The sequence below is a fragment of the Pyrus communis genome, chromosome 12 (genome assembly GCF_963583255.1).
Source record: "Pyrus communis chromosome 12, drPyrComm1.1, whole genome shotgun sequence".
Taxonomy (NCBI): Eukaryota; Viridiplantae; Streptophyta; class Magnoliopsida; order Rosales; family Rosaceae; genus Pyrus; species Pyrus communis.
In genome coordinates, this window is record NC_084814.1 from 15,540,206 (window position 1) to 15,553,032 (window position 12,827).

Sequence of the window (12,827 nt, forward strand, 5' to 3'; positions counted from 1 at the left end):
TTAGCTGCCGAAGAGCCACGCAACTAGCGAAGACGGAAACGCCACAAATAATCGCCCCTAAGCACATAAATGGTATATTTAGTCAAACTCTACTCAAACGATTGAATTTGGGAAAACGGACATCGGAAACGGGTTCAGAACATCGAAATTAGCCTAGGAAGGGTCCTGCACGAAAACCCAAAAAATCAACGGTCAAAGTCAACGTTGACCGTTTACTGGTCAAAGTCAAAAGTCAACGCTGACCATTGACCCAGTCAACGGGTCAAGTCAACGGGTCAGGGTCAACAGGTCAACGGGTCAGGGCTTTAGGGTTTTGGGTTTTGGGTTAGGGTAATTGGGTTAGGTGTTAGGTGGGTTGGGTTTTAGGTTAGAAACCATACGGCCCAAAGGCCTAAAAAATGGGTAATGGGTTTGGGCTTGTAACCAGGGTTTTGGGCTTGGCAGGAAAGGCCCAAAGGCCTTGGGTTTGGTGGTCGCCGGATTCCAAGGAGGGGGAAGGCCGGATTTTAGCAGGAGAATTCCCAAGCTCCGTTGGAGCTCAAAACTCAACCAAAACATGTCATTCAATATACCAAATTGAAGCCCCGAAGGTAAGGAATCGAAATATACCCTTGGTGCCCGTCATTGTGGCCGGAGTTGGCCCGAAAACAGCCTGGAAGCCACGGGTGTCCGCCGAAAACTCGGTAAGATTCAAATGAGTATAACTTCTTCAATACTCAATGAAATTAGGTGAAAAAAAGGGAAAGTTGTAGTACTCAGCGAGACGAAGAGATTGATACCTCGCACGCCGGCCAACTCACCGTGGTTTGGCCGGAAATTTCCTCGAAAGTCACTGAGGTCGCCGGAAATTGGGTAAGATTCAAATGAGCATAACTTCTTCAATACTCAATGAAATTGGGTGAAACAAAAAGGAAAGTTGTAGTACTCAGCGAGACGAAGAGATTGATACCTCGCACGCCGATCAACTCGCCGTGGTTTGGCCGAAAATTGCCTCGAAAGGGGCGGTGCTCGCCGGAAAACTGGGAAATGTCTCCGAGGTGGTTTCTTCATGGTTTGACGTCCAAAACACAACCACGGGGGTTAGAAATGAGCTACAGGTGTGGGCATGGGTGTGTGTGTGTGTGTGTGTGTCGGTGTGTTCTACTCGGAGAGAGGGAGAGAGGTCGGGGTAAAGGAGAGAAAAGAGAATTGTGAGAGAAGAAAGAAATGAGAGGTTGGGGGGACAAAATCAAGGGGTGGGCCCCTTGGGCACACTATTTAAGACTCAAAAACAATTTTAAAAAGGAAAGTATCCCCCAAACATAGTGAAAATACAAAAATACCTATTTTCTTACGTAAATCCAGGGACGGGTTGTTACAGTATCATCTTATAAATTCCTCCTTAAGACCAACTCCAATGGTTGGGCTAAAAGCCAAATTTTTTAGCCCATAAACAGTTTTTCTGCTTCAACCGTTCTGGGCTAAAATTTTAGCCCGGAATTATTAAATAATGAATTTAGGCTAATTTTTTTCTTAAATTAAATTAAAAAAAAATAAATATGTAGACTATCGTAAATTAATTTTATGAACATTTTAATCTAAAAAATATTTAAATTCTGATAAATATTGAAAAATCACTAAATTTTCCACAAAGCAAGCCTTCAACTTTCACCAATCTTTCAACCATGGGCTAACTTTCAATTCAACAACCATTCAACACCAAATTTTCTACATCAAAGTGTGGAATAATAAGTACATCAAAGTGTGGAATAATATGTACAATAATTAATAAGACATAAATTTAATAAAGTACATAAAACACATAAACTTAATACAACCGATAATTCATAAACCACATAATTAATAAACTACATAAACTTAATACAAACGACAATTAATAAAGCACATAATTCATACACTACATAAACTTAATAATCATATCCACCATCTTCAATTGGTGATGGACTTCTTACAGGACTTGGGATATAGGGTTAAGAGGATTCATCATCTTGAAACATACTCCTTGAGGCAGACTTTCGTATAATTTCCTTTTGCTTAAGACATAAGAACTTCCTCCTCTCTGGAGTGTATTTGATGAGGTCCTCCATCATGAAATTAATTTCAAACCTAGCTTCCTCCATATCCGAGATTTCCTTCATTTGCAAATGCATTTGAGCCGATTATTCTTCGCGAGCGCTATGGGTTTCGTTCAATTTTGCAATTCCGGTAGCAAAGTGTTCACTCATCGGATCTTGGGACTTACCTTTTCTCTTTGCTTCCTTTTGCTTATCTATTCCCGAGGGCCTTGCAAAAGAAGGAGATGGTGTCATTTCATCGACACCTTCATCTCTGGCATTTGTCTGTGCGGCTTCACGTTGAAGTAATCTTCCCCATTGTTGGTCTGCATCAGTTCCCCACCTCGGACAATCCTTGAGGACATTCCAAGCATGTTGCAACTTAAAAACTTGATTTTTTGGTGTTACTCTTGTCTTTTAAATTTCCATTGCTTTGTCACCCTATGCAAAAAATACATAACAATAATTAGTTGCAAAATAATATTATGTACATGACAAATAAAATATCAAGAACAAAACTCACAATTTCTATAGCACTCCTTCCACTAGCCATGCCAACCACGGCTCTCTCCAAGCTTCCCTTCCATAAAGTGCATGCTTTGTTGATAGTCTTCCATCGATCATAAACACCACTACTGTCCCGCCCGCCACCATTGCAATTTTCTTGAAACTTTGCAATGATTTTATCCCACAAAACCTTCTTATTTTGATTTGTGCCAACTGCACCATCTTCGCTAACATAAACCCATGCCAAGCATAAAGCAACATCTTCCTCACATATCCAATTATGACCTCTAATATGCTCTCTTGCCATGTCGAACAATTTGGAAATGGAAAGAAATGGTAGAAAGATAAATTGGAAGAATTGTAGGAGAAAATTGAGTTTTGTGTTGTGGATGTTTGAACAAATACATAGGTATTTATAGAGTTTTTGGGTGAATTTTGAGTTAAATAATTTTTTTTAATTATTTTAACCATTGGATTTAAATTTAGGCCGTTAGATCTTCTCTTTTTTACCGTTAGATTTGATTATATTCAATCTCAGCCGTTGGATTCAATGTATTTTAAAATAACATATTCTAAAAAAATAAATTTGAATCTGGACCGTTAGATCAACCAACAGTCCTTAAACCCTAGTTATTGGATGTCAATTATAGTCGTTGGGATGATGATGTTGGGCAACAACCAACTGACTGCGGGGCCCACCTCTGTCGGGAAAGCATTGCAGGCCCAGTGTGTGGGGCGCATACGCGTGTGGGCTGGCCAAGAGTGGCCCAAGTTCCAGCGAGTCCACTCGCATTGGGGGGGGGGAATTTGGCCCAGCTTTGGCATTTGGCTTTTAGCCCAAAGATTTGGCTTGGGTTAGAGCAGGTTTGGGGGGGAAATAGGGGGAAATTTGGCATTTAGCCCATTGTTGGAGATGTTCTGAGAGATGAATAGAAATATAATACACAATTCCAAAAGCATTCTCTTCTTGGCACCAGTGTTAGGTTGTAAAAATAGGAAAAAACCTAGTTGTGCGCGATAGCACTGTCGCAACTCAATCGTGTTTAGTGCACTGATCTTTGATCAGCGAGCGACTATTGTCGTTGCTAATTATTGATTAGCAAGTGACTATTTTCGTTGCTACTCCTCTCTGAATTCAAAATGAACAGTAAACGATGTGTGCCATTGCTGCCTATATTTCTTTGAAATCAATTTCAATCAGAAACCCATAACCTAATCATTAGTTTGTTGTTGAGTTAACTGCCAACCACTGCACCGATGCATACGCACTGACGCATACGCACCAGACTTGAACCACTGCCACCGACCCTCTGTTAACATCGTCATTGTTATCACACGGCTGCCAGGAACAACCATATGCATCCTACCGACCCAGATCTTCTTTGACCCCGACCCGATTGCATCCAACTACTGCAACCCAACCAACCAGACCTATTGCCTCGCATCGTTGCAGTCCGACCTGACGTTGCAGTAGACCATGAACGCATCGTACCATCCAGTTTTCTGCAATCACCTGTCACCGTATCTCAACCATGGACTCTAGAATCACGCTCGCACTAGACTTGTTGCACACCACTAGAAACCAGCAAATCCCATAATCGCCGTCTTTATGCATTGATCCATTCTTGTACGTGTTCTCACAAAAAAAGAAAGAAGAAAGAAAAAGGAAAAAATGTGTCACACCCCGGCCCGCGAATAATGACTATTCATGAGCTATGGTGTGAGCCATATCTTAGCTATAGAAATAAATTCTACAACCAAGATATGGTGGAAAATAAAATAAAATTATAATGATTACACCGTACAACATATAACAAATCTTACATACAAATTTATCAAATACGCAGCGGAATAAAATAGTGTACAAATTAATTCACAAAAAAAAACTACCAATTAGATGATAATTAAATTGTAACAATTCTTTCAAATGCGTGAAATATATGCAAATGAGATGGATGAATGTATTCACTTTCTTCTAATCCCGCTAACACATACCTAATGCACCCAAGCATGCACGTTCCACCCATGCTTATACCACTTGGCTCCAAGTACGTTAGAATATGAGTTAACTCCCGTTCATCCCTTAAACCCAATTTTTGTAATTAAACTCTCAGTTTCCATTTTATTAAACAGGAACATCCCCCAATGCCCAATTGTATATTCAAGCCCTTCCCTCGACGCCTGACATATACAAGATTTCATCATTCAATTTGTATACTCAAGCCCTGCACCCTATGCTTGACATATACAAGGTTCATTATTTTATATTCAAGGTAAACTTCAGCTCTTGAATATCCTCACAACTCAAACACTTTACAAGACTCAACACAACTTTTTTTCTTGCTTTGCAATGCATATGTATATGTCATGTTCACATAGATATCAATACTCACTTTTTTTTTTAACAAGCCTGTAAACTTCAACCTAAATCAAATTGATTAGTAACAAGAGTAATATAAGCATAATATTGACAAAATAATAATCTTTAATGCAAATGATAAGCAATATGTTACCATTTCCTCCCTCTTGTTCTCTTCACCACTTCCCTTTCCTCTTCTTTAATATATCTGAAATTCTACATATATAGTAGGGGTCAAATTGCTGAAAAAACTTCCATGGAAGGGAGAGAAAGAAACTGGAGATGTTGGCCATGCAAAGAGGTTCACAGAGAAGGCTAGCTTAACCGAACATCAGCTGTTCAAACTGGGGTACAAGTCAGCACATAGATTGGATTGTCGTGGTCTTTGGATATGTTATAGAGGAAATGATAAGGAACAACTTTTGTGAAGGAAGTGTTTTGATCGGAGCTATGAAAAATGGGGTTTTGGTACTCATAACATAGATGTCCAGTTTTCTGCAGGATTAGAGACTAAGTTGGTATTTCAAACATATTGGACGATCGCACTGTTGAATTTTCCTGAAATTTGGATATATCATGTTACAAAGATAGACGAACAACTCTCATGCAGAAAGTACTATGATATAATCTATGGATGTTGGTTTTTTGATATGTTAAATAGGCTGGACGAATTTCTAGTTTTTGGATATCTTTCTTTTGATAGATGAAAATGACGGTGAGTTGGGTGGAGATTTGTTGGGTAAGGTCTCATGTATTTTTTCTGAGATTTGTCTCACACTTTTTGTACATCATTCTCAAGGAAAATAAATGGAGATTTTCGATAGTTTGGTGGAAGTGCTTCTCATGGGAATGATCTCCAAAATATAAATGCATAAACAACATATGATTTAAGTGGTTCGCCAAATCAACTAAAATCAACTACATTCACTGGGGTTTGCTTTCATTGTATTTTACTATATATACAAGGGACTTACAAATACAACGAAAGATGGCTTAAAGCCTTATGAACATTTTAAAAAAATATAAGAAGGTAATATGAAAGGGAGAATAACTTTCTTGTTGGAGTGGTTCTTTCTTCTTCTTTTTTCTTCTTCTTCCTCTCTCTTTTTCTCCATGTCTTCCATTTGGTGAGTGCACCTTCCTTTATAGAGATTGCATGACATCTTCCTCTCCAAAGAATCTCCACAAGTGTGCCAATAGAAAGAAAGCAAGTGTTGTGCCAATCATTAGACATAAAATGTGTTCCAATAGAAACACACCAAATGTTAACCTAATTATCACCATGAAATGTGTTCCAATAATAAGGCAACAAATGTTGTCCTAATCCTTAGCAATGAAATGTGGTCCAATAGAAAAACAACAAATGTGAAGCTAATCAATATCATGCAAGGTGAACAAACACTCAAAAGCCACGTCCAAAGTCTAAGGGATATGAATCTCACCTCTTCAAATTTTGGAGGGATGAATCATCACCAAACATTTAACTCTTAGATTCCTAATGAATACAAACTTGCCAACTCACTCTTAAGTCGACTTCCACCTCCACATTTAGAGTGGTGAGTAATCACCAAATCATTAACTCCTAATGTTACAAACTCTCCACCTCATCTTTGAGAGAAAATAACAAAACAAAACTACTCATTTAGTCCAACCTCGAACTCTCGGCCCTTTGTAAGGAAAATCAAACCAAACTCATATAATCACCCTTCTCCACTTCAAACTAAAAATATCTCTAATTACATATGAACATGAAATACTACTAACTAGTTTTTTTTTTTTTTGAAATAATTTGTAGCAAAAAGGAGTTTACATTGAAACTATTTTACATATCGAAAGTAGGTTCTTGCATAAAATAAATCTAATAAAATCATTACGTAAAAATAATTACCCACATACCCACATATATATATAACCTTTTTTTTTTTTTTAAATACAGGGTATTACAAAATGAGAAAAGAAAAAAAAAAGGAAAAAAAAGAAGAAAAGAAAAAGAAAAGAAAAAAAGAGAAAATGAAAATATTTGATTTTTTTTTTTTTTTGGCCCGCGTAGGCTCACTTGTCTGGGCTTGATTTGATTACAAATTTAGGCTCCATCATTCTTTCCCGTTCCGCTTAACTCACTTAGCGCAATGACATCAGAGGCTTGTGTCCATCAAAATCAATCTAACCGAACAAGACAGGAAAGTATGACCAATTGTAAGGCTTTCCAAGTTTATACATTACAGATAAGGCATAGAACTGATTATGATGATACTAAACATATGACTTGTGATCCTAAACAGGTACAAGCCTTAAAACCGTCCAACAAAACTTTCGTGAGGGTTGCCAACAATAATGCTGCCCCCATTATTGGGGGAGGTGCTCTTCATTTTTGATACCCTTAATCTTGATACCGTACTTGTTGTTCCTTCCCTTGATTATAGTTTGTCATTTGTTACTCAAATAACTATCGCCCTACATTGTCTTGTGATTTTTTTGCCTTCTTTTTGTATTTTTAAGGACATTCAAACTTGCAAGACGATTGGTTATGGTGTTAGAAAGGGGAGGCTCTACTAGTTGGAGCTAACATCGAACAGTATCTGAATGTTTACTCAAGCATTTGTCATGGAATGATCTCAAAAGGAGAGGAAAAAAGTTTTGGAGGTTTGCTTGTGGCATCGTCGCCTTGGACATGCTTCTTTCAAGTATTTACAGAGGTTGTGGCATCGTCGCCTTGGTGTTTGTGAACTATCTAAAAGTTATCGTACTTCGTTTTTGTCAAGTTTGAATAAAAGTCCAGTTCCATTTATGATCATTCATTCTGATGTTTGGGGATCTTGTAAAACTACTACATTTGGTGGGGCTCATTGGTTTGTTACTTTTATTGATGATTGCATACGTATAACTTAGGTTTGTTTGATGAAGTCCAAAAGTGAAGTTCCTTATTTGTTTCAACGTTTCCACAAAATGGTGCAAGTACAGTATAAGTCACAAATATAGGTCCTCAAGAATGATAATAGTAACTAGTATGTGAACTCTGAACTTTATGCCTTCCTTGATCATCATGGTATTGTTCATCAAACCACATGTCCATTTACTTCACAATAAAATAGGGTTGTAAAATGAAAGAACCATCAGCTTCTGGAGGTTGTTCATGCTATCTTGCTTAAGCTTCCCTTATCTTATTGGAGATAAGTTCTTACCTCAATCGCATATCTCATTAATCGTGTTCCATCTCGATCAATTGATTTTCAAACACCACTTCAAGCTCTATCCTCACATGTTGAAGCTCTTACAGTCCCTAATCTTTCACCTCATGTGTTTGGCTATGGAACATTCATTCATCTCCATAAACAATAAAGAAATAAGCTTGAACTTTGGGCCACATAGTGTTTGTAGGATATGCCTTAAATAAAAAAGGATATCAATGTTATCACCATCCGTCGAAAATTTGTTTGTCACTATAGATGTTGCATTTCATGAGACTGATATGTACTTTGCCAATCCCGGGTTTTCACTTTAGGGGGGAGAATTAGACAGAAGTTCAAACTCTTGATTATACTATTTTGGATATAGATATTGTGAATGATTTAGATTTAACTGGTGATGTCTTAGAAACCAATGGTGATCATTCACAAGAAAATATTGTTGTGAATGACTTGGAATTAAGTGGTAATACCTTGGAGACAAGTGGTGATCATTCACATGAAAACAATGTTGAAAACCTTAAAAGGGATGAGCCGATGCAAGAAACCTCACTACCATCCTCACCGCCCGACAACTCAGTGCCACCAGCCATCTCACAATCAGTCTCACCACCCTTGAGCCCCATACCTATAAACAATCGTCTTCGATCCCAGATGCACCATCTCCACATCGTTCCCTGACTATGTCAACCAAGGTATTCCTAAAATTATTTACGAAACTGATCACAGACTTGCAGAGATGAATGCATAGTAACTAGAAGATCACAGACTTGCCAGCTAGATGCAAATAAGTTTATACTATGAAGTACAAAGCTGATGAGACGGTGGATCGCTTTAAGGAAAGATTGGTGGCGAAATGGTACACTAAAAAAATATGGAATCGACTATACATATACATTTTCCCTTATGGCCAAGATCAACACAGTTCGTGTTTTATAAAGGTATGTCCCTTACAACCGTTCGACGTGAAAAATGTCTTCTTGCATGGAGATTTAACAAAAGAAATTTATATGGATCTTCCATCAAGATGAAAACGCTCCAGATAAGTACAAAAGAAAGGTGTGCAGGTTGAAGAAATCTTTGTATGGTTTGAAGCAGTCCCCTCGAGCATAGTTTGAAAGATTCACAAAGTCTTTGAGAACCTTTGGCTACAAACAAAGTAACTCGGATCATACTTTGTTTCTGAAAAACGAAATGGAAGCTAACTACACTCATTGTGTATGTAGATGACATGGTGGTAACAAGGAATGATTTGGAAGAGCGTGCGACCTTGCGAAGATACCTGTTTATAGAATTTACGATGAATGACCTTGGATCCCTGAAATATTTTCTAGGAATTGAGGTATCGAGAAGCAGTTCTGGAATTTTCTTGTCTTAAAGGAAGTATATATTATTGATTTACTGCATGAAACTGGCACGTCAGCTTGTCAGCCAGTAGCTACACCATTGGAGGAAGGGTTAAAGCTTAGTGTTGATCCTAATCTAGTACTAGTTGATGAAGAGAGATACCAAAGGTTAATAGGTCATTTAATGTACTTAGCACATACAAGACCAAACCTTGCTTATGCCTTGAGTGTTGTAAGTCAATACATGCACGACCTTGGAAAACAACATATGAATGCAGTAATGAGGATTTTGCGATATCTGAAGGGAAGTCCGGGCAAAGGAATTTTGTTTAAAAGGAATAACCATTTTAGAATTGAAAGTTATACTGATGTAGGTTCGGTCGATGATAGGCACTTAACATCAGGTTACTTGACATTTGTTGGAGGTAACTTGGTTACTTAGAGAAGTAAGCAACAGAATGTGGTTGCCCATTGTTGTGCAGACGCTGAATACAAAGGTATGACCTTGTGGATTTGTGATATTTTGTGGCTTAAACTTTTGTCAAGCGATTAGGTATAAAGCATGATCATCCCATGCAACTATTTTGTGATAATAAAGCTGCTCGTGACATTGCACATAATTCGGTACAACATGATAGGATAAAATATGTTAGAGTTGATCGATTCTTCATTTAAGAAAAATTAGAAGGGAAAATAAATGAGGTACCAACATAAGAACGGAAGATCAGTTAGCAGATATCCTTAAAAAGGCTATTTCAAGTCATAAGTTTTCAAGTTTTTTACACGAGTTGGGCATGTGCAACATATATGCACTAACTTGAGAGTGTTAACTTTTTTATATTCCTATAATCTCAAGATTCTTAGTTAAGGATGATTTCATGTAAATTAGTTCTTTCCTTACTGATATGATTGTATCATCTTATATTTTTATTTGTTGAAGAACAATTTTTGCTCAATTCGTTGATTACTAATTCCTTGCTATTAGTTTTCATCTGATTAATGAGATCAAACACTTTAACCAAATAAACAGAAAGAGAATCATCATCACTCATTCGTGGATATTCAAATTCATGCCAGAATCATCATCACTCATTCGTGGATATTCAAATTCATGCTTGAGTCCTTGAAGCTTGACTAACTTCACTTTTTATCACCATTGAACTCTTGCTTGAGGATGTCCCAAGCAGCCTTAGCAGTTTCTTTATTGGCATCCGAAGAAAATTTTGATCGGATACAACACCGTGGATGATTCCAAGTGCTCAAGCATCTTTGACTATGTTCTCTCTCAATAGCTTCTTTTCATCAGCGGAGAGGTCTTTATCTTTCTTTTCTGGCGATGTACCCATTCTTAACCAAGTCCTAGAGCTCATGAGATCGGAAGATGGTTTTCATTTTGATTTGTTAGAAATCGAAGTTATCCCTATTGAATATTGATGCCTCCAGTTCAGTCCCTCTAGATACAGCCATGTTAGACTCAAATCACTAGCTCAAGATTTTTGTTCTTGAACCAACGCCCAGATTTCAAATCAAAACAGGCTCTGAGGCCATCTTAAAATTCAAACTCTGATTACCATAAATGTAATTCAAAATGTAAGCTATAATTCTCGTATGATGTGAAAAATAAAGAAGAAAGAATGGATACACAGAGGGTTTGTCGCAGAGAGAATATAACTTTTGCAGCTAGGATTCTCATTCATCACACTGAACATATAAGCTCAACATCAGTACAAAAAGAATCGTTGGAGGGGAGAGAGAGAGAACTAACAAACTCAATCAACCTCAGCCTTCCATTGTATCTAGCCTATGAGCTAATGGCAAGTGTACCATTACATAGCTTACGAGTTAATAAAAGAACTCTCCGATAACATAATTACATGTGTAAAATCTGAATGCGGGATTGATATTCTCAACACTAACTTCTCCTAGTCCAGGCCAACTTCTTTGTATATGGTGACATGGTGATCGGGATTGCTATTTTGCATAAGGTAGCTAATGCGTTTATAAACAGCAGATTCTTTAAAAGTTGGGCTGCAATTGCCCTTGGCTCCAATACTACTAGAGGGACAATTTTACATATTTCTGCCAAATCCTTCTATTATTAAGTACGGCTGGTACCATTTCGATGTGTTTCGATTCTTCCGAACAAGAGAGGTTTGATGCTTTTGAATTCATTGTATTAATTCCACTTCCTACTCGCAGTATGCTCTTTATGATCTCGGCTCATGATATAGTGCCTGTATCAGAATTTGATGCTCTAGCATCACTTTTTCTACCACTGGATTTCCTCAACTCACTGGACAAACCTTCCATGCAAGTTGTCCAAGAAAGCTATGTGACTCAGAAAACGTTTGTGTTATATTAATGCTCCAAAGATTGTTGCTCTCAAGACCAAAACTGCAAGTTCCACCGTGCCAAATCCTACCCGCATCGAAGTTGTGTCCGTTCTCATTTGGAAATCCGCGATGGAAGCATCAAGATCAAACTTGAGTTTTGTAAGGCCATCCATCTGGTGTCAAATTGTGAACATAAGGAATATATATATTGGTTCAGCCTTCGATAGAAGATTTATTGGGAAATGTTGTTGGTTATTTTGTAGTAAAGACAGAAGAAGTGATGAAGATCACGATGATATTCAAAACTTGGTTGCCAAGTAGAGGAAAGGCTTTGAGGAATTTAAGGTGCGTTATGCTAATGGAATAAGGGGAATGATGTATTTCAATTCTCTATGGAATTTGTTAAGTGCATCCAAAATGAGGATATGGACAGTTATTGTAACTCAAGTTGGTGCAGGATTCCTTTCCACTCAGCCAAGTTTGGAGGGGAAGACCATCATGGATGGACATCCCTAGTAACCGAGAAATGAAAAACATGATGACGTTGGTGGATGTAAGTGATTGCATCATCATAGAATTGTGCACGACTTTGAAAGAACAGAATATGGCCTCTTTCGAAACCAACCAGGAATTGTTTGCATATGCTTCTTGGAATACGAGTATCATCCTGTAACAATTAATACCAATCAGAAGTTATGTACGTACACTCCTCGACTATGAACATGTGTACAACTAAATTACAGACAGTCATAATAAGGTTTACAAGTTCAATTCAAACCAGGTAACGAGCCAATGAATCTCATTTTCTTTGGCACTGTAACCCTCTATTGTGTTATTCAATAAACACTGATGTTTTTCAATTATATATCTGAAATATGTTTCACCTATGTATATCTCAATATTTATATCTCTTTTTTCTTCCTTTTTCAAATGAGGTTTCTCTAGCAATTGTACACTTATTATTCTCTAATAACATTTTTAAAACTTGTTAAACAATACAATTCGAGTAACACATTTTCCCTTTCTAGAAACCCAAATCCAGA